We start from the raw sequence: 25,234 nt of genomic DNA on the forward strand, positions 1-25,234 counted from the left end.
GTGTTTATAACGGCCGAAATAGAATAATTTTATTTAATATTGGAACATTATGTTTCTGAATGTGCCTTATATGTGTATTTCTTATTCGTGGCGGGTTAATAGATTGAAACGGCGACTCCATCACTGGTGAAAGGGTCCCCCAAAATGCTAAATAATAGTTAATAACATCTCTACCCTAGGCCATCTTCCCGTCCGCAGACCCACTCAGGGTTATCGGCCAACGAACAATGAATATTTTAAGGATTTGAAGAATGTAAGGTCGACCGCCCTCGCTTGTCGCCTCTGCTTCATCTGGCCGGTAAATCTCTCGAGGACCATTCTGAGCCTGTCGGGCACAGTTCCAAGAGCTTTCGAACCGGTCCTTGGCGACTGAACGTGGGCGCAGATGTATGAAGACAAGAAAGTTACAAGTAGCAATGAAAGGGTCTCGATAAAGCAATCAATGGCATTGGAACTACTTTCTAGCCTGCGATTCCTCTCTTTAAATAATTATTAAGTGTGAAAAATATATATTAACCATAAATTTTTATCAAACTTTTGCCAACAGACAAAATTTAATTCTATAACATTACATACTGATAGAACGTGAATTGACGGACCATGATGACAATGTGTTTAAATTGACCCATCTTGCTTTCAATTGTTATTTACCCTATGAATGATGATGATGAAAGGAGACTAGGAAGAAGGGTGCTTTGTTCCGCACAAAATTACTCTATTTACCCAAATTTTAATCAAGCTTTTGCCAACACACTAACGTTTAATTCTACACCATTACATACCAATAGAGCGGGAATTGACGGACCATGATGACAATGTGTTTAAACACATTGGGAAAACACTGGTCAATTGTTATTTAATCTATGAATGATTATGATGAAAGGAGACTAGGAAGAAGGATATTTGGTTCCCCTACCACTATGAATAGTTTTGGCAAAACTTTCTTCTTTATAACTTAATCAAAAACTGAAAATAACAACTTAAAATTTAAAATAGTAATTGTTTAATTGTACTAAAGTTCTTCTTGAGAGGCACAGGTGCATGAATCTGAAGTTTGCTCGTTTCCAATCATTTTTAGTCAACTGAAACAAGTTATTATATTTATGTATCTGCTAATATATTTATTTATCGCTATTTGTATTCCTCTATCTATTTATCAATCTCTGTCTCTACCGTTTCAACTGTATATTTATATGTTTATCTGTCTCTATCTATATCTGCTCATCAATGAATCTATTTCTTTAGGAATATAATAATATACCTAATAATATATAATAATCAATATAAAAATAGATAACTATTTATACACCATCTGTCAATCCGTCTATCTATTAAACTCTCTATAAATAGGTGAATAGATATATAATTTACCAAAATACACAATATCATGATGTATAATTTGGACATTCGTTCAGGATGTTTCAAACGGAAAAGAGAAATCTATCTTATTTTTGGAGAAAAGCGTCTGTAATACCAATCAATGATCTGTAATGATCAAGTAAAATACTTGGAAATTATTTTTGATGAAAATATCCCTTGATATGCTCACATAGATCAAGTAAAGGAAAATGAACATGCAACAGCTGTTTGAACCAGGGTTTTTATACAAATATATTCAAATAATAAATTGTCTTTATTGATAACCATACAGTTTACAATTTATTTTAGTAATTGCAGACAATACTTCAAGGTCATATGACCGTCAGAGGAGTTGCTATCTTTAACATAATAATAATAAAATAGTAATAATATATTACATTTTTAATCACTTATGGAACTAATATATTATTTTCATTCAAATATATAATTATATTCTCTATTTTTCGTGGTCCGCTTGACCAATTAATAACATTCAATTAATTAAGGTTTTAAGTGAGATAAAAAGTCAGTGTCATTGGATCCAATCCGATTACACGACATTTGAAAAATGGCAAATAGGAGGGAAAATTCAAAAGGTGGGGTTGAGATGGGAAGTTAGTGCCCGAGGGGATCGAAGTCACGATACCTCACGTGGTAGAGTAGCGGCGTATCAAGCCGAAGGTCGTGGGTTCGAATTCCGCTCGTGACACTGACTTTTTATCTTAACTTAAAGCCTCAATTAATTGAATATATAATTACAACTTAATCATCTTATAACCTAATTTATACAAGGCATAGAATAAAACAACCCATGTATTTGTTCCATATCGAACAATTTATTCAAATTAAATAATAATAAAATAATTTCTTCTGTGGAAAGTGACAAATATCTATCTTCTAATTGCCCATAGAATTAGAAAACTTCGAATAAAATAGATAACATATTTTTCTTCTTTCATGTTGCAGAGGGAATGCATATTTGAAATTACACTAAATGAATATTTATTTAGATATATAAGCTCACATCTGGCCTTGAATATCCAGCTGATTTGGTCTGTTCTTAAGGCAAATTATAGGTATTTCGTTTCTCATTAATTAAAAGATTTAAAATTATTTATTTACTGTACATATTTACAAGTTAGAAACAAGAGTACCAGTAATAATACTTTACCTCTCGACTTAAATAAATTGTATTATAACTTAAATGTTGAGAAAACTGGACTACAAAAACTTAATGCTCTAGATTATGTTGCTTATATAAACCTTGTAAACTCAATACCTTTTGTTTATAATAATTGGTTAATTACATTTTAATCTTTGTTATGATTAAGTGCAAGTATACATTCTGTACTAATTTCCTTTATTGCTTTTATCCCGAACTTATATTCCTATTTACTATTCTTTAAACCTTGGTAAGTCGATATTTACGCAGGTAGTTTATATATAACTTCATGGTATAAACAGAGGAAAGACATTTAATTCTAAAGATAACATGTGGTTGGGTGTATATGATGGTAAATTTAATATCCGTTTCATAAACATACTTTAGACTTGTTCTACCATCTCCAACTCCTGAAAACCCCAAACTTGCCCAACATAACACAAACTAGACCTGCAAACAGCGTCAAATTATTATTATAGTTATTTTTAATTCATATTTGTTTAGTGGTCATAATTGACCATACTAATTCTTCAAATTAATTATTTTTTCATCTAATGATTTTGGATGGGAAAAATTAGTGTCACGCGCGGGATTCGAACCCACGACTTTCGGCTCAATACGCCGCTGCTCTAACCACTTGAGCTGTCGTGACTTCGATCCCCTCGGACACCAACTTTCAATCTTATCCCCGGTTAGAGCAGCGGCGTATTCAGAAGGTCGTGGGTTCGAATCTCGTTCGTGACACTAATTTTTCATCTCAACCAAAAACCTTAGATGAAAAGAATAATTAATTGGAATTATTTTTTTTAGGCTAGTGAAATCGTGTTGTTCAACATTATGCCCTAACGAGATACTATCATAAATTTGCATTTAGATTTTTTATCTTTAAAATATTTATTTAATAATCCCCTTGAAGGAATTGTCAAGCCTAGATATTTATGGCTTTCCACTACTGTTATCCTTTTGTTTCCATACCGCCATTGCTCAGTATTTGCCGGTTTTCCTGCATTCTAAAAACAATTATTTTGGATTTGTGTAAATTCACGACTAAGTTACATTTTTTACAGTACCGTTCAAATAACTTTTTTTTTTTCGAGGGTTCGCAACAGCAGAGGTCATATATACCCTCAGGGTGCCGGTGTTATTGAAAAAAAGCCCATTTGTAAGTATGTCGGGTTCGAATGCGGGGCCGCTGGATTCGAACCCGGGACCTTTACCTTACATTGATGAACGCCGTGTCAACGCCTAAACCGTTGCGGCCACCGACGCCCCCATAACATATTCCTTATGATGTATGTTTTTTTATTTTTTAGACAGAAAGACAGATGGGAACAGAGCGGGTTAGGTGAAGTGAATTAGCTTAGCGGGAAGGGGTTACTTGTTGATCCTTCATCGCAGGAGCGCTCATTCCTCATCCGTGTCATCCTGAGCGATAATATTAGTTACAATGGTATTTCACGTGATCAGTAGTCTGATAAAGTATTCAGGAGTTTGCCTTTATTTAATTTTTTCCCCAACTCTCTCCGCTGGCGTGGATCCACCCCAATCTCTACTTCATCCCGGTTCACGTCCCCCTTTCACTGGATGTGGCAGAATTCAATTCAAAACTTTCCTCACTGCGCCTTCTTTATTTCATCTTCCCATCCCACTCTTAGGTCCTGAAGGGAGAACAAATCTAAAGATTTTTATCAGTGACAATTAGGTTGTGAAAAACATGGATAAATAATCGGTGAACGGCTCAATAGAAAAGCACTTCCCACACCATACTTATTCTTTTTAATTCTAACCATTTTTGACTACTCGGAAAAGATGTGAAAAAGAATCAATTATATTTTGTTTTTAATTAAAAATTTTCATTTATTAGCAAATAATAGTTAATAAACTTTAAGAATTGACTAAATATAGGAAATTTTAGCTCATATATATTACGAATTATTATTTTCTAAATGATATTTAAGGCCAAAAAACATTAATTCTTAGACAATTTATGTTAACAAAAATGTTTTTTATGTTTGATCGCATTCGTCAAACCCTTGCCATATTCCTTGGGTGCCACAAATTTAAGAGACCGACCACATTTCTGTTCGTGATTGATTTTCATAATGACACACTCATCTATTTCCGACAAGGATGGAGATGAAAAGTGGATTCTGTATGGCAATCTAGTTCTATAGCGACCGAATGGAAAATACAGATGACATCCATTGTCATTTTTTAACATAGACTTCGACCAATAAAAGTCACGATATGTATTTGGTGATATCTCTTAATATGTCATTCTCCCATGGAAACAATAATTAGTAATTATAATGTATTATATCTAACATTACCGCGATAAAAAAATCTTTAGTTGAGGGCATAGGCGACTGAGATCTGCATACTTGACGGGATATCAATAACTCAACAACCGTACTCACTTTCCAGCCTATCGTCTTTGAAATACCGGCATTCAGTCTATTAACTCAGACCGGTTAAATATAATCAAATAATAATAATAGTATTGTCTTCAGTAAAATTAATTGATATCACCGATTTACCCAGGATTCGTCCACGCGCGATTCGGTTTTAATGACCTTTCTAATTTGATGCAGTGCTAGGTATGGCTTCTAATACAATGTCTCGTTTCTCAAATTTTTCTCTTCTTCAGTTTACTTCGACCTAAGCATGATGAAAAATTTCTATATGATCCCCTTAGGGTTAAATTTCAAAAAATACTTTCTTAGCATATGTGTCATTACAGGAATGCGTTGTCTAAATTTAAGCCCTTTAGATCCAGTGGTTTGGTTTGTGCGCAGTCTGCCAGTCAATCATGGAATCTTTTATATATATAGATAGAAGATGGGGAAGGAATTTAAAAACTCCTTTCTTTGCGGCTTCCATGTCTTTATAGGAATGCACTGTCATAATTTTAGGCCTTTAGATCCAGCGATTTGGTCTGCCCGTTATCTGCCAGTCAGTCGTGGAACTGCTTAACATTTATATAGATTTACCAACTGACTTAGCACCTAAGTAAATGATTAAAAATGAAAAAGGAACTATTCTAAGTTCATTCATCACTATATATTAATTGCTGTTTATGAAAGTAATGCCCCGAGGAAGGCAGAACAAATGCCGAAAACTTGGCGGTAGTGGTATAATTTTCATTCTTGGACCATATCCCTGATCCCAAAACATCAATATTACATCTGGTCCATCATCACGCCTGACATTTATTTACACATTACAAATATTATATACTCGTTTATTACGTACAGTCGGGAAATCCAAAACGTCAATCAACGTGAAATCGAAATTTTCCGACTATTTCCATGGAAATACATCTCTCCTCAGAATTGTGATACTAAAATTAAATCTGCATTCTATCTGCATGACAATGAAAAGCTGGTGCTATTTTAATAATAAGCTCGATAAATCTCTAGGACGGCTTTTAATAATTTAGTTCGTGACTTAACCTATTCAAACCTGTGGTACGAAGGTTAGCATTTAGGTGAGTTTTAGTGTTGAAAATAAATGTTAATTTAATGTAGTGGTTTAGTTTTTCTCGAGAGGCAAAAATAGTCGATATTAAGCGGTTTGATAAAAATCACCTACACTTCCTTATAGGTGATTCGAATGAAGGTCCGTTATGACGAAAATCAATATGTTTGCCTAGACTGTATGTTGTCTTTATATATAAATTGACGTTTTACCTTTCAACGAATTGTAATTGAATATGTGCTGAACGTTTTTTCATCGAGGGTGACGTCTATTTTCGTCGCGTATAGGTGTTTGGATATAATCGCTGTTTGCTCCCCAACAAACGTCTTCCTGACTGAACAAACAAAATTGGTTTGTTTAGCTGGATCCTTCCCCCGTAGAATTTATGCTCGGGTACCATTTCATTTGGAAATGGTGAAAATAGAATAGCGATAATTGGAACAGTTAAGGGTAAGAGTTCTAAATATAACCCTAGTTTATTTATAGCATCCATCCGTACGTTTTACCTTCTTGCTGCTAGTCTAACTTAAAAGTAAAAACATGATTGAGTTGTTGATATTGTTATATGTATATATATTATGCAGGGTAGGCGACCAAGACCCGAGGGGTTAAATGCCTGGGTAGACTCGTACCCCATCCCTAACATACCTAAAAGGTCCGGGACTAGGTCGTACAGATCTTTCAGTTTCACATCATTCATGTTAAAAACATTAGAAAGACTGGTAGAGAACCACATTTGGGAGAAGAACAAACCTCTCAGTGAGCGACAATTCGCATACTAACCAGGGAGATACTCAGAGCTAACCCTGGATGATCTATGTAAATGCCTAACCAAGTCCATCAACGAGAAAGCTGTTATACATTTTATGGGTATAGAGGGAACTTTTAACAATGCAACCAAAGCCTCTCTATCAGAGGAGCAGCAATCAGGGGAGTCTCGGAAATGATATGCCAATGGGTGGAAGAACCGCCATGCAGATGTCATGATGGATCGTATACAACGAGCTCTCAACCTGGCTGACAGGTGGTACAAAAGGGACCATTAACCCCCCCCCCACAAACCATAATGATTCCATTCACAATAGGAAGCCTAAAAACTCTAAGCCTAAACGGGACCCCGATCCCATTTTCCAAAGTGGTCAAATATCTAGGGATCCCACTAGACCGGCGTCTGACATGTAATCCACATTTAACTAAAACTACTCAGGGAGCCAAAATTTCCTGCGGGAGGTGCCTGGTGGAACAATACCATAGGGCACTGTCATTTAAGAAACGTTCCTCTATGCACAGGATAGGAGCACATATAGAAGAAACACTGTGCAGATATGCCAGGAAGAGGAGGAGACCGCAGAACACATTTTATATTTCTTTGAAGGTCTATGTAGGTGCATGTTCTTGCAACTAGGACAGGAAAAATCACAAGCAAGATTCTACACTAAAGATCCGCTGGCAAAACTATGGAGGTTGATTAACAACCTCAAGCTGGGCAGTGATTTATAAAAAACTGGGGGGTCGAGGTGCAGAAGGCCTTGTAGCCGCCTCTTTTATTCTTATTCCCATTCTTCTGCCTCACTATAAATTTATTGTGCTGTTGGGGAACAAAATCTGAGACAATTGACGGAAGGAGGAATTGAAGTAAAGAGAAGGAATACACGCGGAGGGCCGGCGATGACCTCAGCTGTTTGTCGGCCCATAAACCTTCCACTTTATATATATAGGCATTGACCCACTGCTTTAGTAGGATTTATCTAATATATCATCTTTTAATTATACTTATTATATTTTGTTGCAAGGTTTTTAATATTTTTTATTTTGTTTTCAGGTAAGAAATTTATCATTGACCACATTCAATGGATTCAATGTTTTCTGCAATAGGTAAAAATGAAATATTTAAACGATTATTACGGCACATAATTATGAGACTAGTACAAAACATCACTTTGTATTTTTGTATTTTCATATACGATGACTAGCAATTGAACTATTAAACTTTCTCAATAATTACGAGTGTGGTAACGCCAAATGTGGATGTAGTAAATTTTAATCTCGAAAGTTGTTCCTGAAAATGTGAAAATTAAAGGTGTCTCCAGACATGCGGTATTCGGCGAAGCCGATTGCTGCCTAACATTTATCAAGTCTCGGGGTCTGACGCATTCGCCATATAGCATGCCTATGTAAACACAACCAACCAGTGTGTGCGGAAACTCCGAATACTTATTCGCCAAGTGCCATGGTATCAACTTATACCAATCGTGAAGAACCATATTGAAACTGTGATTGCTGCAGCTGTAGTTACTGTTTGGTGTAGTGGCTACAAACGCAGTCACAAATCAGTCACATAGTACTGTTGTCCCATCTTACTTTCGATACTTTTCCATTCATGGAAAAGCTCGTTCCGATTTTTGTGATTCGGAAGAGAAACGTTCCAAATTATTGGCTCAGCTTGGTAAAGATCGAGGAACTAACTCTAAGACTGTTATATTGAACTACACCATTCCTAACCGACAGAAACAGCGCTATGATTTACTTTCAGTAATATATCTATACTAGTAAGGAATCGTTTATTGTTGAAAAATAAATAGCAATGTTGATTGATGATTACAGTTGATATCCATACAGTTGAGACCCGAATGTGTGGATGCTTTGAGTTCGGCTATTTGGCGAATAGTTGTGCCCAAATAGCACAAGGAAAGCAACAATTAGCCGAGCATTCTGCTACAATATGGAGATGACAATGTCTGTTTACAACGAACAAGAATATAAATGTATAATCAAAGTTTCGGAGAGCTAAATTATAAAATTGTACAAATGGACTCTTCTAAATGGACTATCTATATCAAATACAAAATATAATAAATACCCATTTTAATTACAGACGAATATACATATCACTGCCTTGTGAAATTTAAGTGTTGGACAATCTACTTCAAAACTACCTTCACAATTTTCTACGCTGTGAAAAAAATTAGAGATGGACAAATTAAAAAAATTAAAAAATAAATAAAAAGACAACTTACGAATACTCTTTTCGATTATATATATTATATTCATATATTATACCGCCATAATCGCTAATAACTTACTTGTACTCCTAGACGTCACACACTAACCCCAGAATATGCGATATTCCTCGGGGTAGTTAAACAACCCCAAAAAGACCATAGTTCTGTAAGATCATTTCTGCAGTAGAACTTTGCAATATCTGTGAAAAATTATTTATTTACTATTTGTTATAATACAATATTTGCATTAGGTATTTCTTTATGTATATATATTTACTCAAGAGATCGTAATATTAAACAAATTTATAAATTATTTTCATTGTATGGGGGCAACATTAAGGGGCATAAAACGCAGCAATGAATATCAATGAAAGTTATAAAATGTTTAGAAAATAGTTGCATTTGTTTCTCAAGTTTCAATAATTTGGTCATTTGTATTCCTACTTATCGTTTTCTTCCCGTTCTATCATCCTCAAGATTTTTTTAAAGCCCAAGTGTTCAAGGAAGGGTATTCTCCTTGACTTAGCTTTTGTCCTAAGGTCACTCACACTACGGTCGTCAGCCTTGAAATCTTTCACCAATTTACTATGCCGAACGGGAAATTCCGCGTTAGACTTTTGCTAATTTTTTCTCCCTCTCTCTCCTACCATCTCCATTTCGATTAATGGCATAAGCCTTCCGCGCTAGTATCCATCATTCTGCCCGGTACAAAATTAGTTGTGACTTGGACTTTCTGCCATCGATATCCAAGAGGGCCACGACTTCCAACATCTGGTACTCTTTGGAAACTTTTGTCCCATCGAAAAAAAATCCCGATGTTTTTTTAAGAAATCGCCCTATCCTACAAATTGTCCTTTTTTATCTTTACGATATAAAATATTTAAATCGTTGTATAAAATAATTGAAAAATACTCATTTTTATAATATAACTGAGGCTAATTACCAATCTTTAACAATTTTTTTCTAATTCGTCAAACAAATAAATAATTTAACCTGAGGGTTTACCAAAAACCTAAATGATAAAATTATTTGTTCCATTAAAAGAAATGATGGTAATAGTACGTCATACGCCACGCAGAAACTGTTGCATAGAATATGCATAACATCTATGGATTAGATTGCAGATCAAAACTGCTTTAAATTCAAGTACATACCAAAACAAGAGGGGTGGGTTATGGGTAATCCAACATTAGTCACACACACAAATGTATTTTTACAGAACTATGAAGCAAAATACTTCCCAAAAATATGGTAAAACACAAACGTAGCCATAGTAAAAACAATTCAACAGACAAAAAAAAGATAGCAACCAGCATGCCAGAACGGATACACCACAAGCACGATCACCAAAATAATAAACAAAACGACACCACGAAAACAAACAGTAAAAGGATCACATTCACACACACTGGGAAATGTACATACAGATATACAGATACAAAAAGCATTTAAGAATCACCAAATAGAAAATCACTCCTAATAGAAACTCAACAGAACAGTATGTCAACGACGTACAAACAACAACGACGAAAAATGAATACACTCGAAAACCTGTAAATATACAAATACAAGACTTTTTCATCAAAAAAACCTCATAAGCACACAGATTTACCGTAATGACCGGAACAATAAAAACCCAAGACCTAATCCAAAAAGGCACCGCAAAAAAAATGCTGAAACACGTCTGACCGACCAAACAAGCGCGGATAGGAAGACGAAGGTGTTAGGTAAGGATCAAATGAGGTTATATTAAAAAAGGTTTATCATGTTGCAAACCAATGGAGAAATTCTCATAAAAACATAAATGATAAAATCATTTGTTATCAATTACTTTGTTGTGTTAAAATTATCTGCATATTACACATTTCGACCTACTCCTTGTTTTTGAATATATATATATTGTTGTTATTATATTATATTGCATATTGATCTGTATATTTAGGACAGAAAACTTACCTAATTTTGGCCGATAGTTTCTAGTATTTTTGGCAAGACTCACGGCTCAGTCTTTTCCGGCCTTTGTGCTAGTGATGATAAGTCAAGGATGTGTCCTTAACTTGATCCTTTAGGTGATTGTAGCACACCTTTTCTCTAATAGTTGGATATTTTACAGAACGATTCCTTTCCTGGTCTTGTGTTATCCTGAGTATAGATTTGCATCGTGGGAGGGCAAACGCCTAGTTAAATTTTAAAATATAAAATTAACAAATTATTATAAATTCATAAAAAGATTTGTCTATTAATTTACATTAAGATTAGAGAGACAGAGATATGTATAAAGCTAAAAAGTACTAATATTCTGAATATGAATATTCAGAAATCGTGAGATGCGGTCTGGTGTGATGTAGGTTTCAGAAAAACATTTTCTTTATCGTGACAATTTTTTTTTTTATTCAATCAAAGTGTTTCTACTCACTCAAAGTGTTTGTTTTCTGCGTAAAATAAAATATGAATTAAAAAAAATATATTTTATTGCATTATATAAATTCACTTTTTTCCACATCCTACATGTTTTTGTTAAATTTAAACAATGTTTGTAAATCCCTGGCCCTGAAGATGATCTCAATAAAGATCGAAACGTTGGCACGGTAAAGAAAATGGTTTTCTGAAACCTACATCACACCAGACCGCATCTCACGATTTCTGAATAATCATCTACTAACGGTCACTAATCACCACACATTCGTAGATCTACGTAGACGTAGATTAACATTGTAATAAATTAAAACATTAGTACGGTCAATGATTACTAAATACACATTTGATTATAAATGTTGTAAGATTTCTTTATTCATTCAATTAGAGTAATCCTTTTACCAATTTCTTTACTGTGTATTACTTATTAACGCACCTTTAAATACAGCCGATTTGAGGATTTAAATTATGTAAATAGCGGCAGAAATATTAGGTTGAAATTATCATTAAATATTAAAAGGTGGAAACCAATTATCGTGACAACATGGAACATGCTTTCAAAGTTGGAGTTGATTAGCTTTTCCAAATTATGCTGGTTTTATTTATTTGAAAAAATATATAAGGAACGAAGCTAATCAATGAAAATAAAATGTATAGTTTTTTCCAACTGCGCTATTTTTTAATTATGTGAAGATGTGTATATTTGTGTTTAAACTTGGCCTTCCGGGAGAAGTACGAAGAAATTTATTAATACAATATAATTCTCTTTAGTCCTATCACAATTGCTTTTTTTTTTAATTTAAGTATCATAAGATATTCTAAGTGTTACTTATTAGTTCGAATATATTTATTAGCTTAAGTGGAGGGGATCGATCATCTCCCAATTACCTCATGAATGAATGTGTGAATGTAATTTATTAGCGTGAATGACAGGGTTTATCCTCAATCCGAGGAATATCGAGTACTCTGAGGTAGAGTGAATTTTATTTGTTAGTGTGACTGTAGGGGCTTATCACCAATTACCTCAAGGAATATCGAATACTTCGAACCCGACATACAAATGGGCTTTTTTGCGAACCATCGTAAAATCTATATCTTTTTATCTCAACTAAAAACCTTAATTAATTGAAAGATATTAATTGGTCAAGCGTACCAAGAAAGCTAGTGAAATAAGTAATATATATATANATATATAAATGCTAGGTAAAAAAAATCTTCTGTTGAATAATAACACATACAACATAAATAGAAAACGAGTACACAAAAATTATGTAAATTGTTTAATTTTTTCTCAGCCCCTAGGGCCAAAGGGAAGTACGCTTGGACACGTGTCCAATATTTTTCGACGTAGTATGACCAAAAAAGGTTAATTGAAATCGGAGATCCCATGTCCGTTGCCTCCCCTTATAATTGCGGATTGAAAATGAGCTTCTGATCAACAAAGAACCTTCTTATAACGGAAAGATCATAGAAACACTTTGTGCGATGAAAATGTAATACACCCTGGCTATAAATAAAGTGGCCCTTTCATATTCCCAACATGTCAGAAATCAAAGAAAAAGAAAACATAACCCATTGAAGCAACCCAGTATTACAAAGAGCGGACGTTGAAAGTAGAGGTGAAATTGGTGTTTTTCGTACAAAAATAGCCGAACGTTATTTCCACCATCTCCAACATTCCCACCTCTCCCATTCTTTATTATTTCTTGTTTACATCGGTGCCACGGCCGTACGTTTTTGTCCCGGAAAATTCGGAAGGGCGTACTCTCCCCTTTAATAACTTGATGGAAATTAAATAAAAATTCAATTTCCATTGCCAAAACGAACCAGAAGGACACAACGACTAGAAGCCATTAGGCCTAAAAAGGTTATTATAGACCGCTATTGTAAATTCCTTATTACTTTATTCTACCTTTCCAGGATGTATTAAATTTAATGTAATTTAAACTTCACCCTATTTAAACATCTAGGGTCAGATGATCATCTTTTAAAGATGACATACATAAAAATGTTCAATTTGTTGAATCACAATTGAAATAGACAGACACATGGACAAGTGATAAAATTTTCATCCCGCGTGATATGATTGGTTCTTCTGATGGTGATACATCAAATCTAAAATATGACTTTTAAATCTGATGTTTTAAATAAGTGAAAATGTTAATGTACCCATCGAAAACTCGCAATAAAAGGAAAGAATTTAGGCCAATATTAATTAATTAAGCCGAGAGATAACATTTATCTTTTTTTTGTAAGGGGGGAGAGAGAGAGAGAGAGAGAGAGAGAGAGAGAGAGAGAGAGAGAGAGAGAGAGAGAGAGAGAGANGAGAACCATAAATGACGTAAAATTCTCAAAAAATGTATGTCTAAGAGTTATTTGTTGAATTTGCCTTCCCTATGTTTTTTGGGAGTGTTTAGATGGCGAAAGATTTTCTTTTGAGTTTTCTTTTTGAATCTTGGGTAAGGGTTTGTTCAGCAAACGAACGTTCCTCACTGAAGGTGGCGTATGAATGAAATCTAAACCCGTAAGAAGTAGTATAGATCTTGTTAAATGATCAGTAAAATTTGGTCGTTACGTATCTTGTGAGTCTGCCAATCCTCGTTTGGTCTGTCAGACGGATTTCGGCATTTCGCCATCTTCAGTGTCTGTGTGATTTCTGTGTAGCATTTTCGACAATGTGTCAGCGTTATATTTGAGTATCGTTACCTTTGGTAGATAAACTGTTGTTTTTGTTTTTTACTCCGGTGATGTTTGTGATCGTCAATACTTTTAGAATTTTGTAGGCCGCTTAACTTGCAGAAGATACGTTTTGTTAATTTTGCGTATTTAAAGTTTAGTTCATAGGGTTGGAATTAACTAAATTAACTAAAACCATCAGCTGGTGTGGGATCTCCAAGATTGTATTTCAAATTCAGGTTCAACTGCTATTCCTAGCAAAAATCGAAGCTTCGCCCTTCACAAAACTACCGCCATTCGTAACATGTTCGTTCATTTTCATTCGGCCCGGTCAATACAGATTTGCCGCGTCACCACATTTGGGTATCCCTTTGCGGATTTCCATCCCCGAGATCCCCAACCGTATACAAAAAGGTTTTACGTTTATAAGCGAGCCCGTTCAAAAGTTGGAAACTGTTAAAGGAATTCAGGCTGCGATTAAATTCAAATGTTTCCGCCGTAGCGACATTCGTCCCGTGAAGTTGGAAATTTAATTGCTTTCAACAAGTCCAATTACAGCAGGCTGTTGTTTTTTGTTTTTTTGTTTTTCTCTGCTCTCGTTCCATGTTTCTCCTGTTTGGAGAGAAAAAACTCATCTGTATTATCTCTTTGGAGGGAGCTGGTTAATTTGTTTTAGTGGATAAGTTGAACAGTAATTGCATAATAGTTTTAATGTCACCTTTTCTTGGGGATAAGGGAGGGATTAACCTTGCTCTTATTTCCTCTTAAGGAGAAATGTTTCTGTCTTAAAACCGGCCACAATGTGTTCGCGTAGTACCTAATACTCAACGTAAATATACCAATTACACACCATGACGATATTATAGGTCACGTAGACGATCATTAATTCTACTGGTTCAAAACATGATCAACTTATTCTAGGTTGTTACATTATTGGAAAAACAAATGAAAAACGATATTTAACTAATATAACTGAATTCCTTAATCAATTAATGTATATCGCGAAAAATATACGATATCCCTTTCATCCGTGTTTAATCATCACATCAGCAGTTGCCGTTCATGAATTTCTGATGATAAAATGTTTGCCATTCTCGAGCCTATATACACTCAATTTCTGCATATAAACATCGCCCAATCTGACAAAATTCCTTGTAAGAGATCTATTTCTAGTTAAAATGTCGAACAATTTCTGAAATAGTTTATTTTTCGTCGATTAATATTTTAATGGCAGCCTTTTCATTTTCAGGTAACACTTTTCCTCTTGGCATTGTGTAATAAAATTTTTTTTTAAAGTAATAATGATAGTAGGAATTTGGTTTGTATGGATTGAACTTAAAGCATAAACGTATTAGTCAACATTTAAATAAAACTGAAAGTAGCCTCCTGTTGCGAATAGTGGAAACTAATTTTAACTTCAGCAAATCTAATGTTAAGATGTTCTGTAGATGGTAGATATGATCCATTAGCTATCTATGAAAAGAGTTTATATAATATACTAATTGAAATTACAAACAGGTATAAATATATAGTTAATGTCTTAACCAATCGTATCACCTTTATCTCCCGCTCATTGGAGAGGGTGTCAATTACGACAATGACTGTTAACAGGGTTTGGTTTAATTTTCTATATCAGCCCTATATACTTTTTCCTTTTAAACAGGTGTTTCAGTGTGTTCTATCAATATGTGCCACTATCTCAAGTTCGGGATTTTGATTCCAAAGAGGTACTTGAGAGTCAATATTTTTGCAAAGAAACTGTTCCACTTATCTGCTGTCACCCTGTATTACATGTTACATTTTCAAATGGTGGTTGTAATATTCCTTTTCTTTTATGTTGATGAACAGAATTCAGAATTTTACAAGTGACGGTATAGAATCGAACCCACGTTCGCGGTGTGTACGAGCCGAGAGTCTGACACTCTAACCTCTTGGTTACCGCGGACCCCATCGAAATATTTCAACTGCAAATTTTTCTGGTAGTAATATCAACCCGGTTTCGGTGTTTCGAAAAAAATAGCCGATAACTCTCTAACCATCCCCCATCCTTAAACTTAAGTAATCTGGGGGCGATTCTCAGCGGAAACACATCGAACAAAGCCTTCTAATCATTGTGACCGCAGCATACTTTAAAATTATATTCACTAATTTCGTGGTCCGCTTGACCAATTAATATATTACAATTAATTAAGGTTTTTTAGTTGAGATAAAAAAGTCATTGGCACGAGCGGGATTCGAGCCCACGATCTTTGGCTAGATACGCCGCTGCTCTACCACTTGAGCTATCGTGACCTCGATCCACTCGGACACCAACTTCCCATCTCAACCGCACCTTTTGATTTTTCCCTCCTTTTTGCCGCTGGTAGAGCAGCGGCGTATCAAGACGAAGGCCGTGGGTTCGAATTCCGTTCGTGCCATTGACTTTTTTATCTCAACTAAAAAAACCTTAATTAATTGTAATAGTTTAAAATTACAGTTTAAATACTACCTCAAGTGATAAATTTGCCTCACTTCTATCTCTCTAGGTGACTAGAACTAGAAATCATAAACAAAAATAGCTATAGTTCAAAATCTTTATCGATATTTCTCGTACTTGCAATTCTTGCTTCGATAATGTTGCAGTGAACGTCATAATGTGTAAGCTAAAGTTCAGCTACTCGAAAAGATTTGTCGCGTGCAGCTTCTTGTACTAAATTCTTTCTCTGTCATCCCCTGCATCGCGGTTTTAACGTATGCAGTATTTATCACACTTTGCAATTGTACTTTCCACTTGATTGGTCGAACACTTATAGGCCGGTCCGAGGAAAGATGTAGACCGTGCGAATGGAAGAGAACCTCTAAGGAAGAACCTCTTTTTTATGTGTGATGATTAGTGACCGTTAATCGATAATTATTCAGAAATCGTGAGATGCGGTCTGGTATGATGTAGGTTTCAGAAAAACGTTTTCTTTATCGTGCCAACGTTTCGATCTTTATTGAGATCATCTTCAGAGCCTCTTTTTTTTATACTTAATTTTCATTTTTGTCTTATTTGTTTGTTAATTCACACCTCAGGTAGGGCAGTATATTATTGATGCATTCACTTTCTTATTTTTATAATACCAGTACCATCTAAAAACTAATAAAATTTTTACAAAAAATGAGAGTGGACTGTACTTTTGTTGTATGGTTTAATTAATTTTTTTAATTGTTTGGCTGCAAAGATGTATACAGCCATAGAGATAAATTGTCCTATTTAAAATAATTTTACTTTAATTTCTAAATGTTAAAAACCAGAACCTAAACACACACATATATAACTCTCCGTAATTACAGAGCTTTTTTTCTCTCAAAATCAAAAAATGAAGAAATTATTAACTTTGAAAACATATAACTTCCAAAATAAGGATGGATTTAATCTCTCAGATAAGTTTAATTAATAAACTATAACAGAGCGATAATAATAGGTTGGTAGTGATAGAGCGATTCCAGTGAAACAAAGTAGAAAGTAAATTTTAAATTTTTCATTAATTTAATCATAGACTTGAGTTTTGGTTTGTATTCCGTTTTTCTGAATTTTACATTGAACGTACTTAAAACACTAGAAAACATTAAGAAATAAATTATAATTATTACACTTTTTCCTCTGTAATGTATGTCCTATGTAACAGCAATACATTAAATTACGAACACTAAATGTAGAAACCAAATATCCCTGTAGAATTAAATAAAATTACATATACCGACGTATTCAACTGGGGCTCACGGAAAATATGAAGAAGATAAATGTTTTATCTTACATTGTACATATCATACCCTCATTTTGACAGAAATGACTTTGCCGTCTGGGTTAGGTCATATTTCTTCTTAAAAAATATATGCCTATTATAATAAATAACACTCAGATTTCTTATTCATATAACAAAAGGTCTTATTGAACAAAATGCTTACCAACCTAATTTAAAAATTGTTAATACATGAATGAATAAAATTTAGTTGTTTTTTTTTTATATAGAATGGACAATAAAGAAATAAAAAAAGCTTGTTAATATTCAAGAAATAACAGGTATCCTTTAAAACGGACGAACGTGAGAGACCACAGATTGATAAGAGGCAAAAATTCAATAATACAAAATAAATAAATCCAATAAAAACGGTATCTTCACTTCCTAACCATATTAAAAAATAAATAATCGCGAATATCCAAATTTCCATTTTATTAAGGTAAAAACAACCAAGCTCAAAAAGGGAAAATCAATTTTCTGTCATACAACTTCTGTCTTTAATGTAGAAAGTCGCTACTGTTAGCTGGATATTTAATATTGCAGCCAGTGCGACAGTCGTGACTAGTGGAATGCTGTTTTACTCCATTTTCCTTTCGTGTAATACGATAATGTTTGTTTAATGAGGGTTGTACGTTTGGCCTCGAAACTAATCGACCCGCCCAAATAAATTAAACGTCTACGAAAATTAATCAATAATATCATCCAGCTGTAGAATCAATTTATTTCCTCGTATTTGTAGATAAAAAAAATATATAAATAATGTATTTCTCTTCAGTATGTCCAATAACAACTGATCACTTTCACTTCTATTTTTGTCTTAGTATTATTAAAATCCTTCAAGCATATCACTGTCGAAAGCGAAAACACATAGATAAGTAAACGTTTGCGTTTAATTGGAGTAATTGCTCTTTATATTGCATGCATTGGCCTTTGTTAATGAAGGGGAGAATAAACAAATATTTGGCTTCGGTATTAAGGTGGGATTAGTTGCTTCGGTGCTGAAACTCTTGGGCCTGCCCTTACAATCTAAATTAATTATAATTACTTGCTTGGATCGCCAGTTATTACTCAATTTTTAGTTAAGTTGTTCGAAAGGTCGTAAGTGCAATCAGTATGTCAAGACTAATAACTGTTATCTTCATTACCTAAATCCAGGTGATGGTTTGTGATGGTTTACGTTGAACTAAAACTTTGCTAAACCCAACGAGGCCAATAAGGCTGCAATCTGGCTAAAATCGTCTTCTTACATTTTTAATAAGAACTGTTTCAATAAACAATTTTTGTCAATTAGTTTTATTTTGTTTATTTATTTTTATTATTTTTTGTTATACGAAAAATTAAAGGAAAGGACTTGTTATTTTTAGTTATGTTAGTTTCCGAACTTCAAATAAATCAAATAATGCTTTTTGATCAAGCATTGGATCCTGGGTCTACTCTTGCGGTATTGAAGTTGCGCAACGTTTCGGCATTGCGCCATCTTCAGTGAGGAACTGCTTGGTTTGTGGACTAAAAAGAGACAGTTCCTGGGCATATCCATGCTGTTTTAATTTGTCACATGTGTTACGGCACACACAAACACACGCTTGCCTTTTCATTTAGTGCTGTAAGTGGAGCATGATGAAATAAATAGAAACAAACAAACAAACACACACACACACAGTAGGTATGAAGCCGTCTGTCTGAACATGGAATCCTGCATGTACACTTCACATGCTGTATGTATATAGTATACTATACTCACTGTACTCTGTGTACAGGCGGAAGTAAAGACTGGGACAATGTTTATTGTGCATTTGATAAGTTGAAAGACGAAGCAATAGCCGAAAACAAAGTTAGGCTGAAGGGCCATTGCGCAAACAAACAGGTTGAGCAATTTGCTAACTACACCTCTCTGACTTCGCCGAAAATAAAAGTGTTGATCAAAAAATTAAAATACCTTCAGACAGCCGCTAAACTGGTATATATCTTTCATTACAAAAAGGAAGTTTATCTTACTCCAGTCTCATTTACTATCTTGTTGGTATCCGTGGCACTGAACTGGCAGATGTGCGTAAGTGAGAGATGGAAAGAGAGAGGGAGGTGCGAGATCGGAGTTCAATGTTCAAAGTAAGATAGGTAATATTGAAAACTACTTTTGAATTTAAATAAAGAGAAAGAGAGAAGCAGACTGAATGAGAACAGTAGAGAAATACGCCATGAACTGTGTGTGTGTGTGTGTGTGTGTGTGTGTGTGCGTATGTGCGCGCGTGCACGTGTGCGTGTGTGTGTGAGAGAGAGAGAGAGCGTTACGCAAGGAAAAAAGAAATGTAGGGGAGTATGCAAGGGAAAGAGAGAGAGAGAGAGAGAGAGAGAGAGAGAGAGAGAGAGAGAGAATGAGTGACAGAGAGACGGAATGAGAAGAGTAAGGGACAAAATGAGAGTGAGAGAGAGAGAGAGAATGAAGTGATGAAACGAGGGATAACGATGAGAGAGGTAGATGGATGTAATTTATAAATATGAAAAGAAAAGTTCGAAAAAAAAGAGTAGAAGTGCGTACGTACAATAAGAGACAGGAGAAATGTGGATGGAGAAGAGTAATAGAAACGAAACTAAGATATAGGGTGAGTGAGAATGAAAAAGAAACAGGCATTAAGATTAAAAAAACTATGGGTTAAATCGGTACAAAAGAAGGCATTATCCAATAATCCGATTGTATTTTTTCCAACCCCAAAAGTCAATCGTCCAGAACAAACAGACGAGAGTGAAATGGGCAAATGACAACTCCAATATTCTCAACGGTGGACTTTTGCTCTTTAATGCTGTAGAGGGGGATTTTCTTTGGGCTTAATTCCCAGGCAGGACTTTGAGTCTCGGTAGTTATAAGATCGGGCGACGCTTTCCTTAGGTATAATTCCCATTTATGTTGGTTAAAATCATGTTTACTACTTCCACGTGTAAAATTAAAGTCGGACATGATGTCAGGTAGTCTTAAATAAAAATTGTTATTTTTGAGCACTGTGTAAACTTTATAATTTATATATTTTTATGAATGCTGAATGTAAAATGATATTAGATATTCACCAGTGATGCTGTGTTCATTATAATTTTTAAACTTTTCCTCCAAGCATCTAATCATTTTAAATTCTTTTTAAGCTTTCTGAAAAAGTAGGACGATCTCAGCGCTTGCACAACTCCCGGGTTAAAGAATTTCCCAGAAGTTGAACTGCCCGTGAACGCACCGTTTCCTTGCTTTGCATTACAAAATTTAAATAAGCCTCATTATACTATCCGTAATTGCATATTGGACGTTAATTCGGTGCGAAACGTCAGGGACAAAGCTGGGGTAGGCGGGTCCTCCGACTTGTCGAGGCCTTGCGAAGCCCGTTCGCCCGGCATCCTTCGCCTCCCTATTTTGTAGCCTCTGAGATTAACCCGAATTCTAATTTCGAAACTTCAAATCAAATCGACTCGTCCCGTTGGTGATTTACGTGCTTTGGTTGTTACGCCTCGACTTTGGAAAAGAAAATGGAAGGAATATTTCAAGACAAGCCATTTATGTCGCCGAGGAACTGAATATTTTACTGTATCTTTCAATTAATTAAGGTTTTTATAGTTGAGATAAAAAAGTCAGCGTCACGAGTGGGATTCGAACCCTCGACCTTCGGCTAGATACGCTATCATGACTTCAATCCACTCGGACATTAACTTCCCATGTCAACCCCACCTTTTTGAATTTTCCCTCCTTTTTGCCATTTTTAATTAATTGAAATACATTAATTGGTCAAGCGGACCACGAAAACCAGTGAATTTTATTGTATGTTCGAGAAAATCCGAATTCCTCTCTCCGAAATGTTGGAAGGGTTTTAGTTTTTCAAAAAATAATATTAGCGATGTACTCCGACTTCCGATTCTAAGCCGTATCGCTTTCATCTTGCCCAAGGAGTTCGGGACTTTGGTCATACCGGAACTTGATTATGACAAGCGTCTAACGTTCCTGCACAAATGTCGATTTGGGAGACTGAAGAAAAAAGCAAATCGGGTAGTCGAAATGAGAAGTTTGTGGCATGGGCGATCGAAGTCACGGTAGCTCAAGTGGTAGAGCAGCGGCGTATTGAGCCGAAAGTCGTGGGTTCGAATCCCGCCTGTGACACAAATTTTTTCATTTCGAAAAAATTGTGTATAATTAATTGAGTATTTATATATTTAATAGCTGATCATTTTTAGAATTATAATTAAACTTTATGTAAGGAATAGGTTGAGATAAAAAAAAGTGTGTTACGCCAGGGTGTATTCCTATTCGCTAAGCGAACCATGGCATGACACCATTAAATTATACTATTAAATATCTCTTATTATTTTCATTGAATGTTACATTTATATCTTCATATTTTAGTAATTTCCTCGGAAATTAATTAAAAGTATTTCATGGATATTTTTCCGCTACTATTACATTTTTAAATAATAGACAAGAAAAATCAGAGCTTTTGTTACATTCTAAATTCTGAACTTAATTAATATTATATGAGATGATTTTAACGCGGCCTTTACTTCGCCTAAAGTAATTACTTTCTTCCACCGCAGAGACTTGTTCATCTGAAAAAGCTCCCTTCTGCCCCAGTACGAAATCCTGTATATTTTTGATCTTTCTTATTCCTCGGCCGAGACATGAGCTAATCACGGATCCTGATAACTTATTATAACGCCTGGGGAAGAGCGCTGAGTGGATCCAAATGGAAGAAGGATGCAGGGGAGGGGAATGCAATCAAGCCCTATGGAAAATCGGACTATTGGAAAACGCCATTTTCCTCCTCCTTGTCGCATTAGAACCGTGTGTTATAGGAATTTATTCCGTGTGATTGGACCTGGCGTAATCGACGGGTACAATAATCCGACCGAGAGTAATCTGGAAGTTTAAAAATATATTGCCGCATTGAGCCGGGCGGTTGTCGAATTGATAAACTGCTGTCAGTCATATAGTTCACCATATCTCGTCGTCAGGCCGACCAACAGAAATCTACCAACAAACATTGGGATTTTCCTTAGAAGCATATTTTTAGAACGTCAAGGTGATAAAAATCTGTAAATTAGAAAGTTAAAACGGTATTCTACAGCAACTTTCTTGATCATAGGTGCCATACCAATCGAGCCTGTTCTTGTTTATCCATATTAAGAATTCAATTATTGTAGGTTGTATCAGTCAGTTTATGTCTCTATCCTCAGATACATTCCCAGTGACCTAAAGATTTATTCTTAACCACGGATCTACACTTCAAATAATTTGGTATGCCACAAATGGATTCAGGGCCGATGGGTATCCAGATGAACTTTCCTTGACGAATTTTTTTGACCTCCGTATGGTCGATCCGCACACAGCAATAATGTCACAATGTCGTGACCGGCATTTTGAAATCGGCGGGTTTGAAAACATTCTTTTTGGAAACTTCAACGTTCACACTCTCCCGGCGTGCGGCTTTGGCCGTGCCAACAGTGCTGCCATCGTCACCGGACCGTGATCTTTCTTGTTAACGATATTTTTCAGTTTTCACGACAGTACAACATGAATGATAAAAAACTCATTGAGTTGGTGGGAAATAATCCTGTGTTGTTTATCTGTCATATTCAAAATACATGGACTCAGATGTTAAGAAATTCCTGTGGAGGAAAATAGAAAAAATGGATATTTGATAACCATGAGAGAGATCCAGCATCAGAATTGAAATGATCAGTGAATATTTCCCGTACACGAAATGAAGTTGTCATTGCGGTCCTTCCCTGTAAATGTCAATTTTGTAGTTTTCGTCTTTCACTCCTCGAATCCACATAGGAAGTAACGTAATTATATGTGCGTTATTTCTTAACATATTAAGAAGTTTAAGTCTTAAGTTATTTAGCAAGCAAAATTTTGCATAGTCCACTAATTGTTTGTAAAATGTAGCAAATTCTGCTCCTCCCTTGTTCCATGCTTGATAGACCCACTTCCGTTTTCTCGCTAGTGGATTTTCTTCTTCATCCAAAATCTGAGCGATAATCAAACGTCTTAATCTGAAAATATCGCCATTTTGGCCACTCAATTCACTTCAAGGAACGGATGAAATACTGACCAGTGTGAATAGAGCCCTGTATGATCACAGTGGCCGGGAATAAGGACCGTCACGATATATGTGAACTTTACCTACCTACGACCTGTATTGCCCCTCGTATGGCCTCATACCCACACTAGAGAAATTTTGTTTTCACCAATGTCTGACAAGGCCTTGTTACAGTCCGAAACAGCTTTACAACTGATGAAGCCTTCAGTCCCATCTGGCTTTTTGCTGTTTTTTGGTCCTGGCACAGTCAGTGTTCAGTAGGCAAAGTCTCCGCCTAAAAGTCCCAAGGCTTATAGGAATTATTCTTTGGTTTATTTCCATAAAAGACAGCTCCTGACCCACCCTGGGTTTTAGGCCCATCTATAAAAGGCATTGTCGCCTTTCTTCCATTCTGTTCTATAGGGTATTTTGATTTGATTTTTTTTATCAAATCTGAATTTTGGGGTCATGGTGCTGACTGCATCCCCACACCCTCATCCAGTTAGCAATCAATTATAGATAGGTACCATATCAGCTCTTCTTGTTTGAAAACTTTGTTCGGGTTTTAATTATTGTACTCGGTTTTTCGATTTATGCTTTTGTCCTGGGATACATTCCCATTAAACCAAGAACATATTCTTAACCATTGGCCTATTTTGAGTATGGGTGGTTCTATTTTTGGTATGCCGCAAAAAGGCGATGACACAAAAGGATAGATGTCCTTTGGTATAATATCCTTGTTGCCTTGGTCAATTTACCGGACTCTTAGTCGCCACTCTCCCTTGCATGCTACGGTCGATGTTGTTTACCCTAATGTCTGATAAGCCCTTGATGCAATCCCAACCGACTATGGACTTTGGCTATTCTTTTGTTCGCAATACCCAACCATTTGATCTTCCTGGCTCAGTGCTCAAGATCCACAGTCTGCGCGTGAAAGACCCAAGGCTTAAACCTTAAAACCTTATCCAAGTTCCTTTGAAGCAGGCTAGGTTGTCTTTTTTGAATTTGTTGATGGCAATTTTGCTATTAAGGAAATATCAGTCGTTGTGGCATGAGCAATTATTTCAAGCGCTTATGTCGAGGCTTATACGTCTTAGAAGTTCTTTTCTCTGTCACTATCGGCAGAGAAACGCCTTTATACATAGTTGCACTGGCTTTAGGGTTCAATTCCCACGTGGATTTTACTATCCTGCTTAATGTCGAGAATGTCTTGTTGTGGTTGATTATGGACCAAAATGTTATTGAGACCAGACTTCCTAGTACGAGAAATAATGAATTTATTTTAAATTTCTATGCTACTTATGTAATTCCTGAAGAAACGATACGATTTGG

General features: G+C 35.3%; 1 protein-coding gene and 1 long non-coding RNA gene across 2 annotated transcripts in view; both read left to right on the plus strand.

Moving 5' to 3' along the window:
* The window catches only part of LOC106660883 (neuropeptide SIFamide receptor-like), a 218,170-nt gene that overhangs the window by 183,723 nt on the left and 9,213 nt on the right, over positions 1 to 25,234 (plus strand). The window lies entirely within an intron of this gene.
* Positions 5,798 to 8,958, plus strand: LOC106660885. Its single transcript, XR_001339605.2, has 3 exons — positions 5,798 to 6,008; positions 7,821 to 7,873; positions 8,874 to 8,958. It is a non-coding gene; the product is annotated as an uncharacterized LOC106660885 (long non-coding RNA).

The sequence above is a fragment of the Cimex lectularius genome, unplaced genomic scaffold (assembly GCF_000648675.2).
Source record: "Cimex lectularius strain Harlan isolate CLEC.00 unplaced genomic scaffold, Clec_2.1 scaffold65, whole genome shotgun sequence".
Classification (NCBI taxonomy): Eukaryota; Metazoa; Arthropoda; class Insecta; order Hemiptera; family Cimicidae; genus Cimex; species Cimex lectularius.